This window comes from Dermacentor silvarum, chromosome 8, assembly GCF_013339745.2.
Source record: "Dermacentor silvarum isolate Dsil-2018 chromosome 8, BIME_Dsil_1.4, whole genome shotgun sequence".
NCBI lineage: Eukaryota > Metazoa > Arthropoda > Arachnida > Ixodida > Ixodidae > Dermacentor > Dermacentor silvarum.
The window spans coordinates 148,677,442-148,690,104 of NC_051161.1; the positions used below are offsets into that span (position 1 = coordinate 148,677,442).

General features: G+C 49.1%; 1 non-coding gene across 1 annotated transcript; it reads left to right on the forward strand.

Annotated features, from left to right (window-relative positions):
- The first annotated feature begins 1,157 nt into the window (after positions 1–1,157).
- Trnaa-agc (transfer RNA alanine (anticodon AGC)) lies at positions 1,158–1,230 on the forward strand. Its single transcript has one exon. It is a non-coding gene; the product is annotated as a tRNA-Ala (tRNA).
- Positions 1,231–12,663: the final 11,433 nt, after the last annotated feature.

Here is a 12,663-nt window from a genome sequence, read left to right on the forward strand (position 1 = left end):
ACGGGCCGCTGCATATGAAAATTTTCACATTCATTCTTCACATAAAGATTTGGGCAACGAACTGGAACAACAGGAAATGCTGCAGTATTTTTGCATTTACAGCTCATTTTGCAAACACATTTATTTCAAATTAGCAATTCATCTCACTGTGATTACTTTTTAGAGCATTACTTTCTTAAAATTTATCACACTGCAGTTATCCTAGTTCGTTGCACAGGTCCCACACTTAGCTGCGTAAGTGATAAAACTTTACTCAATTAAGCAATTATTTATTTACTTATTACTAAGGGGGCTACTACCACTTTTACCGCATTTTATGAGAAATTACCTGTCAAAAATAACATGCACTATTTTCTCCACTCTAAATAGTTGATTAACTTAAGTAAGACATGCTTATACCAGAAAAAAAGTTAATGAAATGTTGGCTCCCGATTTAAGAAAATCTTTTTTTTCTGTGACCTATCACCTCGAGCCAATCATGCCTGCGTGCCTACTCGCCCAAGTTTCAGTTTTTATAATTATAGCTTTTACTTTATGCTGACGCTTTCAGCTACCCGCAAGGCGCCGCCAAGGAAGAAGTAATGATAATGCGAATCATATGCAAATCTCGTCAGCAGAGTATAAACGCATTCATTTGAGACAGGGGCTTCAAATGTGGACATTTATTTTTTGTGGCTGTAACCCTGTATCTTACATTTAAAGGAAATGTCGAGACCCTAGGCAAGAAAACGCTTTCCAGAACGCCGATTCACAACATATTCAAACGAAAAGATCCCATTCGGCATGGTCCCAACACGACTCAACCGACGGTGATCTACCGCTTCCAGGGCTGGTATTTTGTATGCCTTTCCAATGCTAATGGCCTTTTCGCGCTTTTCGCGCTTGGTCAGTGATCAGAGTTACGGTGCGCTCACGTTATCAACGGGATCAGCCGGCCGTGAGCGGCGGATGATAAGACCTGTATAGAATAAAGCATAACGCATCGCTAGAAAATACCGACGCAGTGCACTGCCCCACCAAGTTGGTTAATATGCGCAGCGCGATCCTTGCAGCAACCGATCGCCGATCCCCCTCATCTTTCTCGTTCCGTTTCCTTCAACCCAGTTTGACGCGAACACCGCAATATGGTAGCGCCTCGGGTACAGGGCCATTGTGTCGGGGGTGTAGCTCAGATGGTAGAGCGCTCGCTTAGCATGCGAGAGGTACTGGGATCGATACCCAGCACCTCCACGTCACTTTTTTTTTCTGGCTTACAAAAAAGAGGTACTTAATGTTTTCAATTTTTTTTTTCAAACTTCCGCTTACGCTTAAGTCGGTGTATAGAAGAGCTCTGAAGTTCGCGCAAAGAAATGGGCAGCTGGAAAAGGCTGCCTTTATACGCACTAAGTTGGACTATTTGTATGTGGGGCTCGGTAAAATTTATGGTCACCTAACGAAGTGCGCATAATGGCCCTTATTCTTGCTGTGCTTACTGCGCTGAATGCATTATCAAAATTTATCGGGATATATATTTTTTCAATTCCTCGCTCTCCCGAGTAAACGTACTCTCCTCGAGTAGGCTCCCCTGAACAAAAGTATACAGAGTAGGGATCTTGCGATGGAACCAATTTTCATATTTACCTTTGAATGTAAACCTGACATAAAACACTGCAGCACTAATTTGGCATTGCGAACCTTCTAGTCCGCTCATCAATTTCAGTTGGTGCGATTGAATTACGAACAAACTGAGTTTTTTCGGCAAGCTTGTGGTCCATATAGTTTTGCTCACGGGGTACTATGTTATATAAATAGCTTCGTATAAATTTGTCACCTTAGCAACTCAGGCTTAGCAGTAAAAAGGTCGGTTCGGCCTCCTGTTCATGTCACGGCGTCTTCCCTTGATCAAATTTTTGTCCCTTTGTGCACTAGGTCGGCCAAAGTCTAGCTGCCTGCCCTGCGGGTTTAACGTGAGCGATATAGGAGACATGGGGTGTTCAACGTTTCACAATGAACGACATGCTGACAGGCGGTGGCTGCAAAAATGTGATTGTGGCTGGTTTCAGCGCGTAACCAACCAAACTAAAGAACCACCGAGTCAAGCACGATCCGCATCGAGCTCAATATTTGAGACCAAACCAATTAAATGCAACAAGAATATTCCGTGTCATTTATCTACTAATATATCAAACTGTTTTAGCAGGCACTTGCATTTCCAAATCGCTCTAATCTTGGTCAGTATTTCAAGGACACAAAATCTCTTAGACGAAGTGTCTTCAATATAAAACCATTCTGGTCCTGTGATTGAAGTTGACCATACCAAAAGGAAACTGCAGTAATGCTTACGGCTTGCTAGTATTTTTCTTAAGATTCGGTGTGTCATTCGAGTTAAGTTTAGCAAGAAAGTAGTGATGTTTCGTTTATAGCCGTTACCAACTAGCCCAAGTTAAGTGTATATGAGTTTGTGTCGTTACACTTCACGTTTATTTTTGGCTATATTTTTTTTTCATTTGACATATTGGTTGAAGAAGTGAGTGAGTACGAACTTTATTTAGGTCCTGAGGAGAATTAAAGCGGGGCCGGAGGCACCGCCAATCTATCCGGTGGCTCCACCCAGGTCGGGGCCGGTAGACATAGTCCTTCGGCGACGGCCCGGGCCCTCTGGACAGCCTTGAGCTGAGCGATGAGCTCTGTACTTCTGAGCGCTGAGTCCCAGGAGGACTGGTCAGGAAAGTCCGTGCCCGCGTTGGCAGGTTGAAGAAGAATTGGCAGGGTTCAATAGTCCGATCTTCCCCACAGTCATCTGTGTTAACATCATCATTATCACCTGTTTGTCGCCACTTCAAGACGAAATAACTTCTACAAGATATAATAAGGAAATTACTCTCTGATCCAGACTCTCCGCTAGGGGGCTGTGGAGTACTGACGGGCCTCACACAGGCTCCTGCGTCTTGCGCTCATTTCTACGGAATAGGCCGCTCACCCCTTTCATTTCGCACCGAGAGATTTGGCAAGCTACAAGGAATCGGCGAATACCACGTACTTTGAAAGTGAATGCGTTTTTCGTCAATATTTTGAGCTTCAACTTCACCGACCACCTCCCGTCGGGGAGGTGGTTCTCCCCGTCACCGGCCTGCCGGGGAGAACCGCCGACGCACGTGCAACAGCCACACGGTGCGCGGAAGAGGAGGCCGACAGCGTTCGCGGCTGCACGCGCAACACTGCAATAGGCGCCGTACGTGCACTGCGCGCCGGGGAAGAGGCTCGGTGCTCGCCGGCACTGCGGCTGATAGCCAATACTTGAGATGAGCCAAGAAACACCCGCGACGGGCGCGACGTCAAGTGAACGACAAGAAGAAACGAGCGCAATGCAAACAGACTCAGAAGAATTAGCCAACGTCACGCGATCTTGGACCTATGACAAGAACAGCGGCAGAACTATAGACCTCAACGACCAATGGCTGACATGGGAAAGGAAAGGCAACAAGGAAACCACGCACATCAAAGCCCCCGCAGTCACACAACAGCCAGCCACACCGCCACCGCCGCGCAAATCTAAAATACCACCCCTACTTTGGACGACATCAAGATCGTCTACCGCCCACAAGCTGGCCTTGAACTCGCCAAATGGTCACTTGTCGCAGTCACCCACGTAGTCGGTAGAGCCAGCGGTATAATGCAAAAAGAATTCCACGAGAACGTCCGCGTACAAATGCAAAAAGAAGAAAACGTCATTATTGCAAGTACAGCCAACAAGACATACGCTCAAACTTTGCCAAGATCAGCAACATACAGCTTCGCGGCAGCATTTACAACGTGAAAGCCAACTTGCGTCTACCCGAAGATGTTAGCAAAGGCGTTATCTATCGGCACCACGCCTGGGACCTACAGCGCGGAGCTAATGGATGGAATCCGAGTGCCAGCGCGCTATACAGTCCTCAACGCCCGCATGCTTGGACAGTCTACCGCGGCGGCCATCTATTTTGAGCGCCCAGACGTTCCGTACAGCATCATTTATCAGAGCGGCGATTACCGATGCAAGCCCTGCCGCAAGTCAGTTCAATATTGCCGAACCTGTGGCAACATCGGACATTGCCAACATGTTTGCCCAAAACCAACCCCAAATTTTTGTTACAAATGTGGAAAAACAAACCAACCCTCAGAGCATGACTGCCAACCCACGTGCAAGATTTACGGAGAAGGACATGAAACAGCCAGGAAAGACTGCAAAAAAAAAGCTCAAGCCTAACCCACCGCCTTACTAAGTAAGACAGCAATGGCAAAACAGGATACAAAAATGAGACAGTCGATGGAGCTCCAACCAAGACGACTTCCCTGAGCTAGGCGCTGCCGATGCCCACGCCTCCAACTCAAGTAACACCACCAGTAGCACCACAAGGAGTATCAGATCCATGTCAAGATCACGATCAAGATCGCGGTCGCGGTAGCGTTCCCGAAAACGCGTGAATTACGCTGAAGCGGTCGGCAGCTCCGGCAGCGCCAGCGTCGAATCGGCAGAAGCAGTAGCCGTAAGAGCCCTCGAGAGCATACTGCAAAATCAACAAAGCATCATAGACAGACTACTCCAAAGATGCAAAGAACACGAACATGGAAGCAAGCAGCCATCTACAACGCTAACCACAGATGCAGTTGATGCCACGATCGAAGCTAGAGTTCAGAAGCACCTCCTGGCTTTCGAGGATGTCTTTACAAAGAATATCCTCGCCATGATCGAAAACATCACCAAGCCTATCGTCGAGAAGATTGCAACCCTTACCACGCAAGTCGCCTTCCTCGCAAATCAAGTAACCATTCTCACAAGCTAGGTGACCCGCCTAACAGCCCAGGTCAACAACTTCATAGCGCACGCAAATGAACAATTACGTCACCAAGTCCTACCTCGACAGCCTTCTCTAGAGCACTGCACGGGCCGATTTTTTCAGCCCGGGCTCGGCCCGGGCCCATTTTACCTTGGGCGGCCCGCCCGAGCCCGATCAAAACTTTTATGGCGAGACCCGGGCCCGGGCCGGGCCTGGAAATAATCTACGTTACCCGCCCGGCCCGGCCCGCCACCCCTTTACCTTGGGCCCGAGCCCGGCCCGAGCCTGACTCGAAACCGGCCCGAACCCGGCCCTAGACCGAAAAATAATGTTTTTCAGAGTTGAGACGCCCGAGAATAACTAGCTGCAAGTTACATGCACACCACCAGAAAGCCCGAGCCCGGCCCGGGCCCGCGTCAAGAAACCCGAGCCGACCCGGGCCCGGGTCAAAAAGAACACGCCGTGCCCGAGCCCGGCCCGAGCCCGTGAAAAAAACTGTTCTACACGGCCCGGCCCGGCCCGGCCCGTGGGCTGGGCCGGGCCCGGGCTTTCGGGTAAGCCCGAGCCCGTGCAGTGCTCTAGCCTTCTCAACGCCACCGAGCAGGGCAGAAAGAAGGCTCGCACGAACAGTCACAATGCATCCCGCTCGATCTCACCCAACCGTGACTCGGCCTGTGAACCTGAAGAGCCTAATGATGGCGACACCTAAAACTACAACAAAGAGCCCGCAAAAACTCCTGCACATCTGGCAAAGGAACTGTCGGTCCTTCAGCCCCCGCTATGAAAACCCACAAGAATTCGTCAAACAGGACCACCCCGATGTCATTGCGCTACAGGAAACCAACACCCGCAACGTTCGACTTCAAGGATACACCGCTCATACACAAAGCCAACGCACAGCCATCCTATCGAGGAAAACTCTCACAACGCAAGAACCTGAAATAGAAGACATACCCATCGAGCACACCCTAGTGGAGATCCTACCAGACAGAAAAACGCAGCAAAGCCTCTTTATCGTCGGCATCTACAGTCCTCCTCGGGACCAACTTCTGGAATACGACCACTTTATTCGTGTACTCAGGAAACGTACGAAAGGCCATCAAGTTGTCATCATGGGAGATTTCAACGCCCCACATACAGCATGGGTGTATCCAAATACCACCAAGAAGGGAGCCCGCGTACACGATACTACCCAACAACACAGGCTGACCCTCTGGAACGACCCGCAACAGGCCACGAGAGCCGGAAACAGTGTCTCCAGGGACACAATCCCGGACCTAACCTACATCCAATGTCCTCTGGGCCGAGTGAAGCCGACTCTAGGGGACGCTCGGAAGTAACCATCACATTCTCCAACTTGATATCGCCCAAAACCGGAAATAAACCAAGACTGGAGTTGCCCGACAAACTGACTGGAAGTCCTTCAGGGACAACCTGAGCGGCAACACAACAATCGACGACATCGACCATTGGCTCAAGGGCCTTCTCATCACCGCAGAACACCACACCAAGAACATCCAACTAAGCACCAACAGCCCCGCAGTCGACCCGCATCTCCTTCATCTCTGGGAGGCCAAAAGAAGCCTCCTGAGGAGGTGGAAGAGGCAGAAACTCAATAGAAAACTTAAGAAACGAATCGCCCTTCTCACCATACTGGCCCAAGATTACGCGGAGCAACTTTTCAGGAAAAATTGGCACACCTTTTGTGACAGCTTACAAGGAACACTCAGCACCAAAAAAACCTGGCACCTCCTACGCGCTCTCTTAGCTACTGACCGCACCAAAACGCCACAACGGCAAGAGCTGCGCAGACTAATCCACAACCACGCTGGATCGGAGCACGATCTCCTTCGTGAACTTCAGCAGAAACTAAGCATCGACAAGCCCACTTCGTCGGCGAGCGGCAAGGCGTACGACGGCGCACCAAACCCAGACCTTGATCGACCATTCACGCAAGCAGAACTCCACACAGCTTTACCCAAAATGCGCAACCATCGGCGCATATCAGAAACCACTCTCAAGATACTTCGAAATCGCATCGCACGCGCCCCGCTCCCCGACACCCACATCAACTGGATTCGAGGCCATCAGGGCATCACAGGAAATGAGGCGGCACACGGCGCTGCCCGCGAGCATACCAGCCGGGCTTTCCTGCCATCCCACACTAGGCCGACCACCAACGTTGATGACATCGCCCTAAAGTACTCGGAACTTCTGCAACGCCACCGACTCAGCAGAAGAACGTACCCATCACCACACAAGAAGCTGAGCAAAGAGGAAGAAGTCATCCTCCGCCGCCTACAGACAAACACCTATGTACACGGAATAATAATGCACAGACTCTATCCTACGCAGTACTGATACACATGCACCCACTGTGACGTCCCAGACACCTTGCAACACATAGTCCAGGATTGCCCACTGCGTGACACATCCCCAGACCACAGCTCACTAGCTCAAAAAGACGACACAAGACAAGAAGAGCACCCCAACTCAGTGCACTTCAATACCACCACTGAAATGTGGGAGGCCAAGCTTTCCTCTGACGACCTGGACGACCAACGCAGTCTTGTCGCTCGGGTCAAGGAGGCAGCCCAAGCCAGAGGGTTCCTGCAATAAGGAATCCTCCCACCTAGGGTGAACCGTGTCATGACTCGGATTACCGTTTCAGAAAATAAAAGCTTATTTCTCTCTCTGTCTCTCTGATTCAAATAAAGCACGGTGTAAGAAATATACTTCAGGTGTTGACACTCGCCGCCCGCCGCGGCGGAGAGCGCGCGCAGGTCGTGTTCGCTGTAAAGCCCCTATATTTATAAAAGTAGCGCCATTCTTAGATCTTGCCGCCACCGCGCTCACCCCGGCGCTTCCTCCTCGCCCTCTCTTAGCCGCCTCCTGTCGCCCCAGCCTCCTCCGCTCCCCCAGTGGCCAATCCGTGTCACGTGGAAGTTCGCGTCGCGCTTTTGTATATTTTTTTCTTTCCAGCGCGCTCCGACTGCCATTCTCGGGCCTGTGCGACGAAAGTACTGTACGCACAAACGGATCAAACGTGTTAGGGGCAAGAACTTCGTTGTGATGGCATGCTGCTGCGCCTTAAGTTGCCGCAACCGACAAGGCGAGGGCAAAAGGCTTTTTTTGTTTACCATCCGGCGTGCGCAAACGCTTGCTGCACACTTGATATTTGCGCCGTCTCGCATCGTCGCGTTGCTACTTCCAAAACGGCATTATTAAGACCAGTTACTGACTGACGAAGCAACATCGCGCCTCAAAAACGTCTCCGCAGGGCGCGATCGAAGTTTTCCTCGAATTTCCTCTGGTAGCGCGTTAGCTGTCGTCTGCCACGGCAGGCCCGACGCAGGCGGCGCCACTGTCGATATCGCGCCTCGATCGCGCTGGTCGCGCCGAGCGCTATAGTGGAACAGAGGAGGAGGGAAGTGGATGGCGCTACTTTTATAAATATAGGGGCTTTAGTTCGCTGTAGCCACGGCCCATCGGCCCCTGAGCCGCAGCGCCCCCCATGCAGCTGCGGCCGGAGCATGTGCCACAGCTACACCGTGACTGTAGCACATGCGCCGGCCGGTGCGAAACTGGTTCATCGGTACCGCGGAATGTTTGACCGAGCACAGATTAGCTGAATCGTCGGCTAGGACTTAACGGAAAGCTTAGAAATTCCAGTCAGCTTCGATGAACGAAAGCGCTTAAGCTTGCACTCGGCCGCGCAACGCTTGAAACAGCGAAGCTGAGCGATTGTAGCCCAGCATTTTCCGGAAGTGCGCGTGACCTTTTCATCTTATTACTCATGATGATGATAAGTTCTTTTTGCGCCCCTCGGAATTATTGCCGTCACAGCGCGTTGCATAGCGCAGCTTGCAACACCGACACCGCGTTGCAATGCCGAGAATACGTTCCAGCAGACCCGCTCCGTGAATGCGTATCTCTCTTGCTCTCATTTTCTTTATCTCTCTCCTGAGCATAGCGCGCAAAACCTCTTCTTCCCCTCGGAGAGCACGAGCGAGCGAAAGCGCCAGATGTGGACGAAGACAACGATGCTCGAACGCAATCATATGGTTTGCATAAATGCAGGGGGCCCGGGCGGCGGCGACGAGGCAATGCCTCGATGTCCCCTCATGCGCGACATGAGCCCGGGTCGTTAAACTTCGCCGGGTTTTAATGAAGTTGTTTCCATCCATCCACGTTCGGCAAGCGTGGCTGCATAGCCTAATTGATTAATCAGGGTACACAGCCACGCTTGCCGAACATGCATTGTCGTAATCTGTCAGAGATGCACAACCTGCTGCTTAGGGGTTCTTGAAACGGGTTGTTGAAGGCTTTCACTTTCCTAAAGCTCGGTTTAGCATGGGTTATATTTTCACTGCATCCCGTAAAGAAATTTCTGCTGCACTGATAGACACATTGTTTCCTGTTCCCCATTATCGTGCGCCTTATTTGGAATGTTACGACTTAGATGTACTTAAGCGTGTCCGTCGAATGATCATTCCACCAGGGATCAAAACTTTTTCTTGAACTTAAATTCGGCAACGCTTCCTGTCAAAACCTGGTTCTAAAAATCAGGCAAGTTCGCACTCGGTCGCTCAAAGCTTAGGCACACTGAAGCTTACTGGCTGCTACTGCTAGGTATGAACTTGGTTGCTGCTGTCTTAACTTGGTTTAACTTAACTACGAATCTAGGAAGGTGTTCTCGAGTGATCATTTTCGGAGGTACCTTCCCTTTCGCGACATTTCGCATGACTAGCGCTGGACGCGCGGGCGCCTACGAGCGACAGCGCTCCTAGCATGCCACAAACGCAGGTAGGCTAACCAAATTTGGTATAGTTCGAAGAACGCTGTCGCTTGCTGACGCCGAACGCGTTGGCGAAGTTTCACGTGACTAGCGCTGGACGCGTCGGCGCCTACGAGCGACAGCGTTCCTGGCATGCCACAAACGCAGGCAGGCTAACCAAGGTTGGCACAGTGCCAAGAGCGCTGCTGCTTGGCGACGCTGAACGCGTTGGAGGCTCGATATCAATCTGTCTGCTTCACTGGGTCTTGAGCTTTGCGCGGCCTAGTGAAAACTTTCGCCTTGTTTATCATTTCTTGGCGAACATTTGCTACTTTGACAGTATCTATCTATCTATCTATCTATCTATCTATCTATCTATCTATCTATCTATCTATCTATCTATCTATCTATCTATCCATCTAGCCGCCTACGACTTTGTGCTCTCATGGTAGTTTCGTTAACTTGGTATATAGGAAAATTGGCATACTACGACAAGAGTATATGACGAACATAAATGATATGTGATGGCATGAATGTCATGACATGCGTTTCATGTAGGTCATGAAACAGCCACCTACGTCTTGGTGCTCTCATGGGCGTTTCGTTAACTTGGTAGGTACTAAAATTGGCATAGTATGACAGGAGTGTATGATGAACATAGGTGATAGGTCATGATATAAATGCCATGACATGCGTGTCATGTAGGTCATGACAATGACCCAGCGAAAAACATTAACACCCAGAAACCACTGAATTGGGTTCGGACGTGGGTACTAAGTAAATTAAACACTATAGGATTCTGGTAGAAGTCATAGTCATGAGCATGACTTAGCAAAAATGACAATGACTCAGCCAAAAATTATTAACACTCAAAAGCCACTGAACTTGGTTCTGACCTAGGTACAAAAGGATGTAAACGCTAGAGAATGATATTAGAAGTCATAGTCATGACCATGACTGAAGAAAAGTGACAATGACTCAGCGAAAAAAGATTAACCCTCAAAAGCCACTGAGATGTGTTCGGACGTGGGTGCTAAGTAAAGGAAACACTAAAGGATGCTGGAAGAAATCATAGTCATGAGCATGGCTCAGCAAAAATGACAATGAATCCGCGAAAAAAGAATAGCACTTAAAAACCACTGAAATGGGTTCTGACGTGGGTACTAAGTGAAAGAAACACTAAAGGATGATAGTAGAAGTCATAGTCATGAGCATGACTCCGCAAAAATGACATTGAATCCACGAAAAAAGTATAGCACTCAAAAACCAATGCAATGGGTTCGGATTGGGCACCAGGTGAGGGAAAAGACTAAGTTTGCTGGTCGAAATCAAAGTCATGACCGTGACTGAGCAAAAATGACAATGACTCAGCGAAAAAGAAGATTAACACTGAAAAACTCCTGAAATGGGTTCGGATGTCGGTGCTAAGTGAACGAAACATTAAAGGTTGGTGGTAGAAGTCATAGACATGAGTACGACTAAGGCTTTCACCTTAAGGTCTCTTAGGTGTGGCTAAAGGGACTCCTGAGGACTCATGACATGAATGTCATGACATGCGGGTCATGTAGGTCAGGAAAGAGCCGCCTACGTCTCGGTGTTCTCATGGTCGTTTCGTTAACTTGGTAGGCTCCCCGCACACTGCTTCGCATAACGTAAATTCCCACAGAGCGTGGGATCTGTCGGCTTTTTTTTATTTGACTTTGATGACAGAAAGAAGCATTGTATTTACAAGCTATACTGTGGAAACAGAACTGTATAAGAGTTACTTTACTTTTAACACTTTAAAGTTTTCGACTTGCCTTTATGGCAGACAACTTCTCGTTTGCTGTTTTGCAAAGGTTGTTTAGAAGGGTGTTTGCTCTGCACTCAAAATGTAATGCATGACTTGTTGAGGAGAATGCCCATTGACACAAACATCGAGGTCATCTGTATCATTGAGGATACCATACACAAGAGCCACTAATGCTTCGTTCTGCTTATTCTGCTTAGGAAGTGCAAAAAAACTGAGAGGCGAAGCGTGGACTCCTAAGTTTGTCGAGCATTATTTCTGTGGTAAGTACAGCATTCACACGGGAACTTCAGCCCACCCCTGGTCATGCTCGTAATAAGGACATTTCTTGTAATATCTATCTCTGCATCATCCATTACCATATTTTCTTTGCATAATTGGCATAACAGTTTCTTTAGAGCTGCACGAGCGCAGTAGCCTGCAGCATATGTCACAGCTGGAAGCCGTGCCACTTTCTTCTCAATATCGCTGTCACTAACTGTGACATCAAACTGGCTTAGTAGCGAGCTGGCACTAATGATAGGAACATCACACAGCATGTCAATGTCTGGAAACTCGAGCACTTTCTGTAACTGTGGCTTTGTCTCAGACTCATAAATATTTCTAATTGACACCATGGCAGCTTGCACCAGACAACTGATGGTACCGACCAAAGCGATTCTCGAGAGAACCTGTCTGAAACTTGCCAAGCAAAACATACTGCATACCTAGTTTTTCAAGGCAGTAGATAGTGACCTCGTGGAGCGCATGAGTTGTGTGCCATAAAGCTGAGTGCGTTTCCCTTGTCAAATGTCCTGCATTGTCCTTGAAGCTTTCCCACTAGTCTTGCCACTGCATCATTTTCGCAGAAAACTGTAACTGGGGACAAGATGGTGAGGTTATAGGCTTTTGCAGGTCGTCTGAAAGCCGCTGGCCCTTTCGTGGAGGCTTAACGTTAACAATATTGACACGTATAAATGTTTATATTTCACCGGTGGCCGCTTTCCACCGGCTAACAAATGTTAAACGTTATCGCTCGGCGCAGGACGCGCCTGTATCGGAAGTTTCTAGGACGTTATCGATGCTTCTTTCCGATGCCTGTTTTCACCGACGCTCATGTTATCTGATTGTATGACCGACGCGAATTGTCTAGAACTTTCTGGAAGACACGCGGGCATCAGGGATTAATCTGGAACCTTCGATGACTCAGGTATAAAAGCCGACGCGCTTCGCCGCTGATCAGATTTTCGACGATCGCCGACTGTGTTCGCCGCTATCGTTGTGCTTTGAGTGTACCTTGATTTTGTGGGCACAGGTTCGCC